This window comes from Pipistrellus kuhlii, unplaced genomic scaffold, assembly GCF_014108245.1.
Source record: "Pipistrellus kuhlii isolate mPipKuh1 unplaced genomic scaffold, mPipKuh1.p scaffold_m20_p_19, whole genome shotgun sequence".
Taxonomy (NCBI): domain Eukaryota; kingdom Metazoa; phylum Chordata; class Mammalia; order Chiroptera; family Vespertilionidae; genus Pipistrellus; species Pipistrellus kuhlii.
In genome coordinates this window covers 7,549,655-7,561,406 of record NW_023425504.1, presented here as the reverse complement: position 1 = coordinate 7,561,406, position 11,752 = coordinate 7,549,655, and the positions used below count along the sequence as shown (strand labels likewise).

The 11,752-nt window shown below is 43.3% G+C and overlaps 1 pseudogene; it reads left to right on the top strand.

The window, feature by feature from the left end:
• Positions 1-1,095, top strand: LOC118721934 (annotated as a pseudogene).
• The last annotated feature ends 10,657 nt before the right edge of the window (positions 1,096-11,752 follow it).

The window sequence follows — 11,752 nt, the reverse complement described above, 5'->3', positions numbered from 1 at the left end:
CCAGCAATGGCCTTCGCAAATCTGCAGAAAGTGCTCATCACTGACAGCCTGGACCTTTGCTGCTGGAAGATCATGCAAGATGGAGGGCTGCAGGTGGTGGAGAAGCAGAACCTGAGCAAAGAGGAGCTGATAGCTGAGCTGCAGGACTGTGAAGGCCTTATCTCCCTTCGGCCATCAACGCAGCAGAGAAACTCCAGGAGATGGGGGGGGGGGGGGGCAGCACCTGCGTGGACAACGTAGATCTGGAGGCTGCCATGAGGAAGGGCATTCTGGTCATGAACACTCCCAATGGGAACAGGCTTAATGCTGCGGAGCTCACCCGTGGGATGATCATGTATCTGGCCAGGCAGATTCCCCAGGCGGTGACTTTGATGAAGGATGGCAAATGGGACCGAAAGAAGTTCATGGGAACCGAGTTGAATGGAAAGATCCTGGGAATTCTTGGCCTGGGGAGGATTGGGAGAGAGGTGGCTGTTCGATGCAGTCCTTTGGGATGAAGATTGTAGGGTACGACCCCATCATCTCACCAGAGGTCTTGGCCTCCTTCAGCATTCAGCAGTTGCCCTTGGAGGATATTGGGCCCCTTTGTGAGTTCATCACTGTGCACACCCCTCTACGGCCCTCCACGACATGCCTGCTGAACCACAGCACCTTTGCCCTGTGCAAGAAGAGCGTGTACTGGTGAACTGCGCCAGTGGAGGGATCGTGGACGAGGGTGCTCTGTGCTAGGCCCTGCAGTCAGGGCAGTGTGTCGGTGCACCTCTGGATGTGTTCATGGAGGAGTCGCCTCAGGACCGTGCCTTGGTGGACCCCAAGAATGTCATCACCTGCCCCCACATGGGCGCCAGCACCAAGGAGGCCCCGAACTGCTGTGAGGAGATCACTGCCCAGTTCATGGACATAGTGAAGGGGAGAGCCCTCGCGGGGGTTGTGAATGCCAAGGCCCTTGTCAGCGCCTTCTCTCTGCAACACACCTGTGCTGCAGGCACTCAATGGAGCTGCCTTCAGACCAGAAGTGCCTCTCCACAGGGGTCTGTCCCTGCTCCTGTTCTGGGCTCAGCTCTCCAATCCTGCCATGCTGCCTATCATGATTGAGCTCTTGGCAGAGGCAGGTGTGCAGCTGCTGTCCTACCAGACCTTGGTGGTGTTTGATGGGGAGACCAGGCATATCCTGGGCATCTTTTCCCTGCTGCCCAGCTTGGACTCCTGGAAGCAACATGTGACCGAAGCCTTTCAGTTTCATTTCTGACCTTGGGACTCACCAGGACCAGCCTTGGGGGCTTTTTGATCAACATTCCAGGGGCTGACACCACTTATGTGGTCTGATCCTGTAATAACTACTTAATAAACAGTCCCCCCACAACAAACAAACAAACAAACAAACAAACAAAACCTGGGTCAACTGTAAAAAGCCAATGGCTGCCTAGGAGGTGGAGCTTTTGATGCTGACTGGCATAGAAACTGACCAACCAAAACCAAATCTGGGTCAACTCTGAGGAGCCAATGGCTGTCTAGGAGGCAGAAATTTTTAATGCTGACTGGTATAGAAACTGACCAACCAGAAAAAATTGGCCAGCAGAGAAGGGCAGTTGGGGGTGAGATCAGGCCTTCAAGGGAGGGCATTTGGGGGCAAGATCAGGCTGGCAGGGGAGGGCAGTTGAGGGCAACCAGGCCAGCAGGGGAGGGCAGTTGGGGCATGAGATCAGGCCTGCAGGGGAGGGCAGTTAGGGGTGATCAGGCAGGCAGGCAGAGGGGTTAGGGGCAATCAGGCAGGCATGCAAAGGCAGGTAGGGACAATTAGGCAGGCAGGCAGGTGAGCAGTTAGGAGCTAGAGGTCTCAGATAGCGAGAGAGATGTCCGATTTGAGAGGGTGCAAGCTGGGCTGAGGGAACCCCCACTCCATGCATAAATTTTGTGCACTGGGCCACTAGTTTGACTATAAAAGCATTTATTCATTCTCACACTGCTTTGATAGCTCATTCTTTTCAAGTGGATCTTTAAATATTAGAGGGTTTTTGTTTTGTTTTGTTTTGTTTTGTTTTGTTTTGTTTTGTTTTTTCAGTCTTGTGCCTAGATCCTTTGTGTTCTCATTTTATCCTCACTCTTAGGTAAATCCCATCCATTCCCAGGGTGTCCTCTATGATAAATATCCCTATGACTCCTATGTCAAATCTCTCCCTTGTACTCTTCAATGTACATATCATACTTCCTGACATTACCATGTGGCTGCCTCAAATACATTAACTCATTGTCTTCTCGGATATTTATTGGGTACTTATTACATGTTAGCCTCTATTGTAGGGACTGGTATACAATAGTAGAATAAAATTGACTTGTTCCCTGCCCTCATGAAACTACCGTGTTTCCCTGAAAATAAGACATCCCAAAAATAAGACCTATTTACAGGTTTCCTTCTGAGTGAAATATAAGGCATCCCCCGAAAATAAGGCCCCCTAGGCTCTGTCTCAGAATGCTATTGCTAAACATGAGAGATTTGGTCCACTGATTCTGAAAGAAATGGAGTCACAAGAAATTCACCAGGAAATTCAGGAATTGGATTGTTATGATGATGTTCCAGAAGATGATGACATGATCGTCATTTAATAAATGAGTAAATTCTTGATACTGTAGGATTCACATTTTGTCTGGTTTGTATTGACAACTACCGTACTACCGTACCGTATACAGGTAATAAATTTCCTTTCTTTTCATTTAACAATAAATGTGTACCGTATTCTTCTTCATGGAAAAATAAGACATCCCTTGAAAATAAGACGTAGCGCAACTTTGGGAGCAAAAATTAATATAAGACACTGTCTTATTTTCGGGGAAACAGGGTACCATTCCTGTGGAAGGCTGTGTGATAAAATTAACAATAAGACAAATTAAAAAAAAACAAATTTTAAAAACTGCTATGAAGAAAGTTGCAATAATAGAAATTAACAAAAATTATTAGAGCCAAATCTAATTGAGACAACCGTAATTGAGGCAACTTCCCCATAAAATAATCACATAAATCCTTACTGATAATCTACTTATTACTTGCCAGAAGGGCTATGGGCGTATCCCAAACCTGCTTACGGGTAATGGGTGTATCCCATAGTCTCAGTAAAAGGGATAGCAAGGCTAGAGCTTAGTAGCAGTCCTCACTAGAGGTGGGTTCTCGCCTGGCCCCCCCATATCATCAAATTAAATTTTTTCTAGTCTTTTTCATTTGTGTGTGGCCTTTTTGCAGAACCCAAACCCTGAACCACGCAGGATGTGAAAGGGGTTCCCATATTTGTGCAATGGGAGGAAACCTACTTATGAGAGTCACGGGAGATCTCTTTGAAATAGTGACGTGGAAGCTGAGAGTTCAAGTATGAGAAGTAAAAGAAGGTGAAGAGCTTAGCCAAGGAACATAGATGCATAGCCCATGAACACACACAACAGGGTGGTGAAGGCTGGGGGTGGGGGGGTGGGTGCAGGAGCTGCGTGGAGGTGAGCAAAGGGGTAGGAAAGGGGACATTTGTGATAGTGTCAACAATAGAAAAAGAAAAGTAACCATTCATGGAAAGAACTATTGGATGGACATTCTAGATTAGGGGTGTCGAACTCAATCAGAGAAGGGGCCAAAATCTAAAATCCAGCCTAAATCGCTGGCCGAATGGTTTACTGAACAGTCATAAACTGTCATTGTGATGGAAACGCAGTGGAGTGCAGTGATGACAGCGCGGTGCGGGCCACATTGCAAGGCCTGGAGGGACGGATTTGGCCCGCGGGCCTTGTGTTTGACACATGTGTTCTAGATCATAGTAACAGCATGTGAAAAGGCTCTACTGAAGAAAATAATTTGATATATTTTAAGAACTTAAATGAAACTACTATGGCTGCAACATAGTGATTTAGGGAAAATAATGAAAAATGATCTAGTTGGGGGGTTAAGAAGCTGTCAGGATCATCCAAGACTTTGTAAGTCATAAATAGGATTTGGGGGGTTTATGCTAAGAATGATGGAAAACCACTGAAGGGCTTTAATATAGGATAAAAACTTGAGCTAATTTGTATTTTTGATAGTGCTTCAGTAGCAATGTGGAGAATGAGTTATAAAGGGGCAAGCATAAAAGCCAGAATACTGCTCAGGAGTTTAAGGCAGTATTCTAGATGAGATATGACATGGTTTGGACTAGGGTTGTGGAGATGGAGAAGAGTGGATATATCAGAAAGATATAGGAAGTTGAAACAACACAGAACAGCCTATGAACTGGACTCTTGTGGGGGAAGTCGCCCATTGTTTTCACTATGTTAGAAATAAGGCGAGTCCCCCAAGGCAGGGATTCTGGTAGAATAGAAAACATTCGGGAACCACGCAGCAAGGATAACATATTTACCTATATAGAAGGGTGCATACATATGGTCTGTAAGCTCGTGCACACCAAGCAGACTGATGCATGTGACCTCTCCTTTGCTCTTGATTGGAGCTCAGGTGCAGTCTTTCGCGATTGGCTAATTCAAAGGAAGGGGTTGGCCTTTACTGTTTCAAGATGGTGGCCCCAGGGAAGCTGCCAAGCTATGCGGCCAACATGGCAGCTGTCTAAACTGTTCTTTAACAGAAAATATGACTTGTTTATTCTCACAACTACCAGAGAGGTGTGGACAAGGAACCCAGAAGGCTGATGACCCTTGAGCTCTGGCAAAGGTCAGGGCTGTACACCACTGTTTAGTCCAGACAATGGTAGCTGAAGCAACTTCCCCACCACAGTCATGTAAATCCTTACTGATAAGATGGTCTGCCTGTTAGTGGAAATTGCCTGCCTAAGGGCAATAGGTGTATCCCAAATTGAATAAAAGGATGGCAAGGCCTGAGCCCACCCAGAGTCCTTCCTCTTGAACTGGACTTCCGTCTGGTCCCCCAATGTTTCCAAATTATTGTTTCTTGTCTCGTCTCTTTCATTTATGTGTGGCCACTCTTCCAGAGCCCAAACTCTGAACCACACAGGTCGTGGGTCATTCACCTCTTGTGCTGGAATGACTGGTTTGAAGCCCAGTTTTGATACTTCCTAGCTGCATGAATTTGGAAAAATCGATAATTTCTCTGTGCCTCAGTATCCTCATTTATAAAATGAAGGTAATAATAGTACTCATAGGAAGTGTCAGGATTAAATACATTAATACACACAACACAGCACATTCATAACATTTCTAAAGCATAGTAAGCATTATATTAAGTGTTAGCTATTATATTGCTAAGGGGTTGACTATGAGAGTGAGGGAGTAATCAATGGAGATGTCTGGTTTTGGGGCATGAGGTACTGAATGTCTTTTTGAGACACTGGGGAGGCAAAACCTCAGTCTTGGGTGACACTGATAATGTACTTTCTCCATGTCTACTGGAAAATGTCACACAATTGAGCAGAATGATTGTATTATAGATCTCAAATGAGACCACAGATCACAAATGAGACTTCAATATTATCCAGTAATTTGACTTCATACCCTTTGGTCAATTCTCTCTCCTACCTTCAGCAATAGTTTATTTTTTAAAACTTCTCCACTCTTCTCTAACCACTTACCTAGTACCACTTTTCTCCTGCCCCCTCACTTTCAATATTTGACCCCAATTCTTATTTCATAGAGAAAATAGAAGCCATTAGATAGGAAATTCCTGATCTTCTGGTTACCGAACATATATAGCTATCTATCCTTTTGCTACATAGGATAGTGCTTCCCAAAATGTAGTTAGTTTGCTGGAGCAACAGAATAGGCTCTGCCTAGGAACTTGATAGAAATGGAAATTTGCAGACCCCCACATCTATGCCTATAGAATCACAAACTCAGATAGAAAAAAGGGTAGCAATTTGAGGTTTTTTTTTAAAATATTTTATTGATTTTTTTTACAGAGAGGAAGAGAGAAGGATAGAGCTAGAAACGTCGATGAGAGAGAAACATCGACCAGCTGCTTCCTGTACATCTGCTACTGGGCATGTGCCTGCAACCAAGGTACATGCCTTTGACCGGAATCCAACCTGGGACCTCTCAGTCCACAGGCCAACGCTCTATCCACTGAGCCAAACCGGTTTCGGCAGCAATTTGAGTTTTAACAAGCTCTCCAGGGAATTCGGATTCACAATCAAGTTAAATGAGTATACCTTTCTTGTTGCCGTCTTTGCCCATGATAGTGTGTATAAGGCAGTTTTTCACAGAATTGTTAGTGACTGAGGAAAAAATGGAAACAACTTAAATGATTATTAATAGAGGAATGCAAAATAAATCATGATATATTCATAGTATGTAATATCTGTAAGGGATCTGCTAAAATAATGAAGTACTTAATTCTATACATTACACACTATAATATGATGTGTAGAATCATTCCATACATAACATAGTATATATGATATATGAAATGAAGACATACAGATTTCCAATACACACATGAAAAAGTGCTCAATAGCACTAGTCATCAGGGAAATGCAAATCAAAACAGCAACGAGATATCACCTCACACCTATTACAATGTCTATTATAAAAACAACAAGAGATAAGTGCTGATAAAGACGTGGAAAAAAGGGAACCATTGTGTACTCTCATTGGTGGCAATGTAAACTGGTCCAGCCATGAGGAAAAACAGTACAGAGGTTCTTTTTTAAAATTTTTTTACTTTAAATTCTTTATTGTTGAAAGTACTACATATGTCTCCCTTTTCCCCCATTGACCTCTCCCCAGCCACACTCCTCCTCTCCCCCAGCACATGTCCCTGCCCCCATACTGTCTGTGTCCTGGTTATGCTTATACGCATGCATAAAAGTCTTTTAGTTGTTCTCTTACACTCCTCCCACCCTCCCCTGCCTTCCCTCTGAGGTTTGACAGTCTGATGCTTGTCTGTCTCTGGATCTATTTTTGTTCATCAGTTTATATTGTTCATTATATTCCACAAACGAGGTATACTTATCTTTTTTGCACTGGCTTATTTCACTTAGCATAATGCTCTCCAGGTCCATCCATGCTGTTGCAAATGGTAAGAATTCTTTCTTTTTTACAGCAGCATAGTATTCCATAATGTAGATGTACCACCATGTTTTAATCCACTCATCTGCTGATGGGCTCTTAAGCTGTTTCCAAATTTTAGCTATTGTAAATTGTGCGGCCATGAACATAGGGGTGCTTGTATTCTTTCTGACTGGTGTTTCTGATTTCTTGGGATACATTTCTAGAAATAGAGTCTGCAAAGTTTAGCCCATCCATTATTTCACATGATCCTCCTAGTGACCATGTGTGGTTATTTTATGTGAGATTACAGAGGTCAGGAGAAGTTAATTTGCTTATCTAAGATCACACAGCTGATACCTATATGAGTAAGTTGAAGCTAGGAAGCAGGTCTCTGATATCTAATATAGTTTTCAAGAAGGGAAGAGAAGGGAAGGGAAGGGGCGGGGAGGGGAGGGGAGGGGAGGGGAGGGGAGGGAAGAGAAAGCATTGATTGGTTGCCACACAGGCCCCGGCCTGGAGGATCAAGCCCACAACCTAGGTATGTGCCCTCCCTGACTGGGAATCAAATCCACAACCATTTTTGGTGTACAGGATAACACCCCAATCAACTGAGCCACACTACCGAGGCACTATTAAGTATTTAATAGTTAATGTTTTTCCACATTTCTAACCATTTAGAGTTAAAGGTATGCAACTACAGTTCCCATCCCCTTTCCAGGTCACTTCAACGGGTACATAACAAAATTAAGTAGTGGAACAAAAGAATACTGTGATCTAGTAGAAACATGCTCTATTTAAGCCATGTTTCTAAATCAGCATATTGGAACATCAAAAAGGGATTTAATGTGTCCCTGTGAGCCAGTGTGTCAGCTCCAGAGACCATATCAAACCTTTCATAGTGTGCCAACAGGGTCAGATTAACTTATCCCTTAGGATTCCTGCCTTGACTCACTTTTCCCCCCAGTTCCCCCGCATCTAAATATGTTTCTCTCAAATAGGTAGTGCAAACCTAATTGCATCACACTCCTTAAAAATCTTCACTGGAGCCAAAACCGGTCTGGCTCAGTGGATGGAGCGTAGGCCTGCATCAAATCTGGGACTGAAAGGTCCCAGGTTTGATTCCCATCAAGGGCATGTACTTGGTTGCAGACACATCCCCGGTAGGGGGTGTGCAGGAGGCAGCTGGTTGATGTTTCTCTTTCTACTGATGTTTCTAGCTCTCTATCCCTCTCTCTTCCTCTCTGTAAAACATCAATAAATATATTTTTAAAAAATCTTCACTGGATAGTTCAACGCAATGTGAGGTCCTGGATTGGATCCTGGAGCAGAAAAAGAACATTAGTGGGGAAACTAGTGAAATCCAAACAAAGCCTATAGTTTAGTTAATAGTAGTGTACCATTGTTGATTTCTTAATTTGATCATTCGTTATACCATGGTTATGTAAAATGTTCATATTATGTGAAGCTCAGTGAAAGGTATACCAGACTCCACTGTACTGCTTTGGAATGCTTCTGTAAATCTAAAATTATCTAAAAATAAAAAATTGAAAATATTGTACATGTACCTCTCCAGCATCAAACTTCAGTAGGGGGAAGTGGGAAAGGACAAGAGCTCCACTCCCATAATCATTGGCCACCCTCTGATCCTGCTCCATTGAACTATTTTTTTTTTATAAGTTTTTATTGTTCATATTATTACAAATGTTCCTTTTTTTCCCCTCCACCATTGCTCTCCTCCACCAGGTTCCCACCCCACCCTCTGCCCTTTCCCCTCTCCCCATTGTCCTCATCCATAGGTGCACAGTTTATGTTCAGTCTCTTCCCACGCCCCTCTCTCCCCTTTTCCCCAAGAATCGTCAGTTCACTCCCCTTCCATACCTCTGATTCTATTATATTCAATAGTTAATATTGTTCATCAGATTTTTTTAATTTCCTTGGTTTTTAGATTCACTTGTTGATAGTTACGTATTTGTTGTTCATAATTTTTATCTTTGTTTACTTTCTCTTCTGAAAGAACCCCCTTCAGCAATTCATATAATTCTGGTTTGGTGGTGATGAACTCCTTTAGCTTTTTTTTATTAGTGAAGCTCTTTATCTGGCCTTCAATTCTGAGTGATAGCTTTGCTGGGTAGATTATTTTTGGCTGTAGGTTCTTGCTGTGCATCACCTTGAATATTTCTTGCCATTCCCTTCTGGCCTGCATGGTTTCTGTTGAGAAGTCAGCTGATAATCGTATAGGTGCTCCTTTATAGATTACTACCTTTTTTGCTCTTGCTTCTTTTAATATTCTCTCTTTGTCTTTTGCTCTTGGAATTTTAATAATGATGTGTCTCGGTGTGGTCCTCTTTGGATTCCTTTTGTTTGGAGTTCTGTGTGCTTCCTGGACTTGTAAGTCTAATTCTTTCACCAGGTGGGGGAAGTTTTCTGTCACTATTTCTTTCAGTATGTTTTCGATATCTTGCTCTCTTTCATCTTCTGGGACCCCAATAATTCTGATGTTGGTTCGCTTGAAGTTGTCCCAGAGGTTTCTTACATTATCTTCAATTTTCTGGATTCTCTTGCCTTCTAGCTTCTGTGGAGGAGTGTCTTCTGGCTCTTTATGTTCCAAATCTTTGACTTGATTCTTGTGATCTTCCCTTCTGTTTTTAGGACTCTGTAAAATATTTTTTATTTCAGACAATGTATTCTTTATTTCTTGTTGATCCCTTATCATTTCTCGATGACTCCTTATTAATTCTAGTTGATCTCTTTTCATATCCTCATAGGCCTTATCCATCTTTTCTAGGAAATTCTTGAAAAACCTTATAAGCGTAGATTTGAACTCTATATCCAGACGCTTTTTGTCCTCCATTTCTTTCGTTTGTGATCTATTTTGTTGTCTCATTTCGCAGTTACTGATGGGACGGGGTTTCAGGGTGGAGCCTGCAGCTTTGGCTTCCGTCAGCCCTGCCCTCTGTGGGTCCTTCAGTGCTCGCTGCCAGCACCTCTGAGAGAAAGGTGCCCTCGATTTTCGCCTGCTGCCAAACAGTCTATGCTCTCCCCCAATGAGTCCGGTATTGGGGTTCAGTTCATTTGGAAGTGGAGTTGGAGGTGGCGTTCAGAGCAGTCTGGAGCCCCAGTCTCCTTCCCGTCAGGGCAATCCCGAGGCACAGCCGACCGTCCCTTCTCTGCGCGCAGTGTGCGCACCTCCGGACCTCCTTTCGCCTCTCCCCGGGGTTCCGCCTTACAGCCCGGCTCCCTATGGCTGAGCCTGAGTCCCCGGGGTCTGGCTTAAAACTGGGGATTAGAGCAGTCGGGGGCCCAGCACAGTCGGAGTTTTATCTCCTTCCCGCTAGGGAACGCCCGCCAGGCACTCGGCCTCCCTCCTCTCCGGCTCAGTCGGCTCAGTACTCTCCTCGCGCCGCGTCTCTGTACCTTGGCTTTTCCAGCTCCTCCGCACCTCCTTCTGGTTTTCTCCTTGCTTCTCACTGTAGAATTTCCAGTCAGTCAACCTTCCTGTAGTTCTGGGCAATGTCCGTTTTATATTTTAGTTGTATTTTATTGAAATTGTTGTGTGCGGCTGCGGCTAGGTGTTCACCTGGGCGCAGCCATCTTGGATCTCCTGAACTATTTTTTTTAAAATATTATTTTAAATATTTGCACACCCCACACTGGGGATATGCCCGCAACCCAGGTACATGCCCTTGACCGGAATCGAACCTGGGACCTTTCAGTCTGCAGACCGATGCTCTACCACTGAGCCAAACCGGTTTCGGCCATTGAACTATTTTTAAAAAATATATATTTTATTGATTTTTTACAGAGAGGAAGGGAGAGGGATAGAGAGTTAGAAACATCAATGAGAGAGAATCATCAATCAGCTGCCTCTTGCACACCCACTACTGGGGATGTGCCCGTAACCAAGGTACATGCCCTTGACTGGAATCGAACCCAGGACCTTTCAGTCCACAGGCCGATGCTCTATCCACTGAGCCAAACCGGTTTTGGCTGAACTACTTTCTTTTACACTAAGAGGCCATTCTCTTTAACCTCTGAACGGATCAATCATTGTTGTTCCTTGGTCTAGTATGCTCCGCTGACTCTGCCATCCTTTTTTTTTTTTTTTTTTTACCTTTTGTTTGGCTAAAATCTTGCTTGTATATTTCAGCCCTTAATGAGCTCATATAGGTATCAGCTGTGTGATCTTAGAAAGCAAATTAACTTCTCCTGGCCTGTGTAATCTCACATAAAATAACCACACGTGGTCACTAGGAGGATCATGTGAGATAATGGATGGGCAAAACTTTGCAGACTCTACTGGCCCACAAATAAAGGGGGCATTATCCTTGTTATCTACACTTACTCCTATCTTTTTATTGCATCTTCTTTTGATTTCTCAATGAGGTAAAATATATAAAAATGCCTACAACAGTGCTCATGTTATGCCGTATTCATTTACCCTTTTTTATTTATTCTGAGTCATACTGTGCTCTTATTAAGTGCCCGGGTTTGTGCTAGGAATATAAAGATAAGGAAGAAATGGATCCTGTGCTCAAGAAGTTTACTTTCAGTAGAAGAAGAGAGACAAGTAAGCAAATCAAATGAATAAAGTGTTCTTCACTTTTCCACCAAAATACCCTAATGGCACAGGAGGTATAATAGAACCTATATCTCCTTGGAGTTTGGGGCATAGCTTACATTAAGAAATTAATTTCTTTGAATCTTATCTTTTTTTTTTTTTTAACAAGTTTTGAAGCAATCATCTGTTTTATTATACAACTCTATGAACAGAAATACACAATAT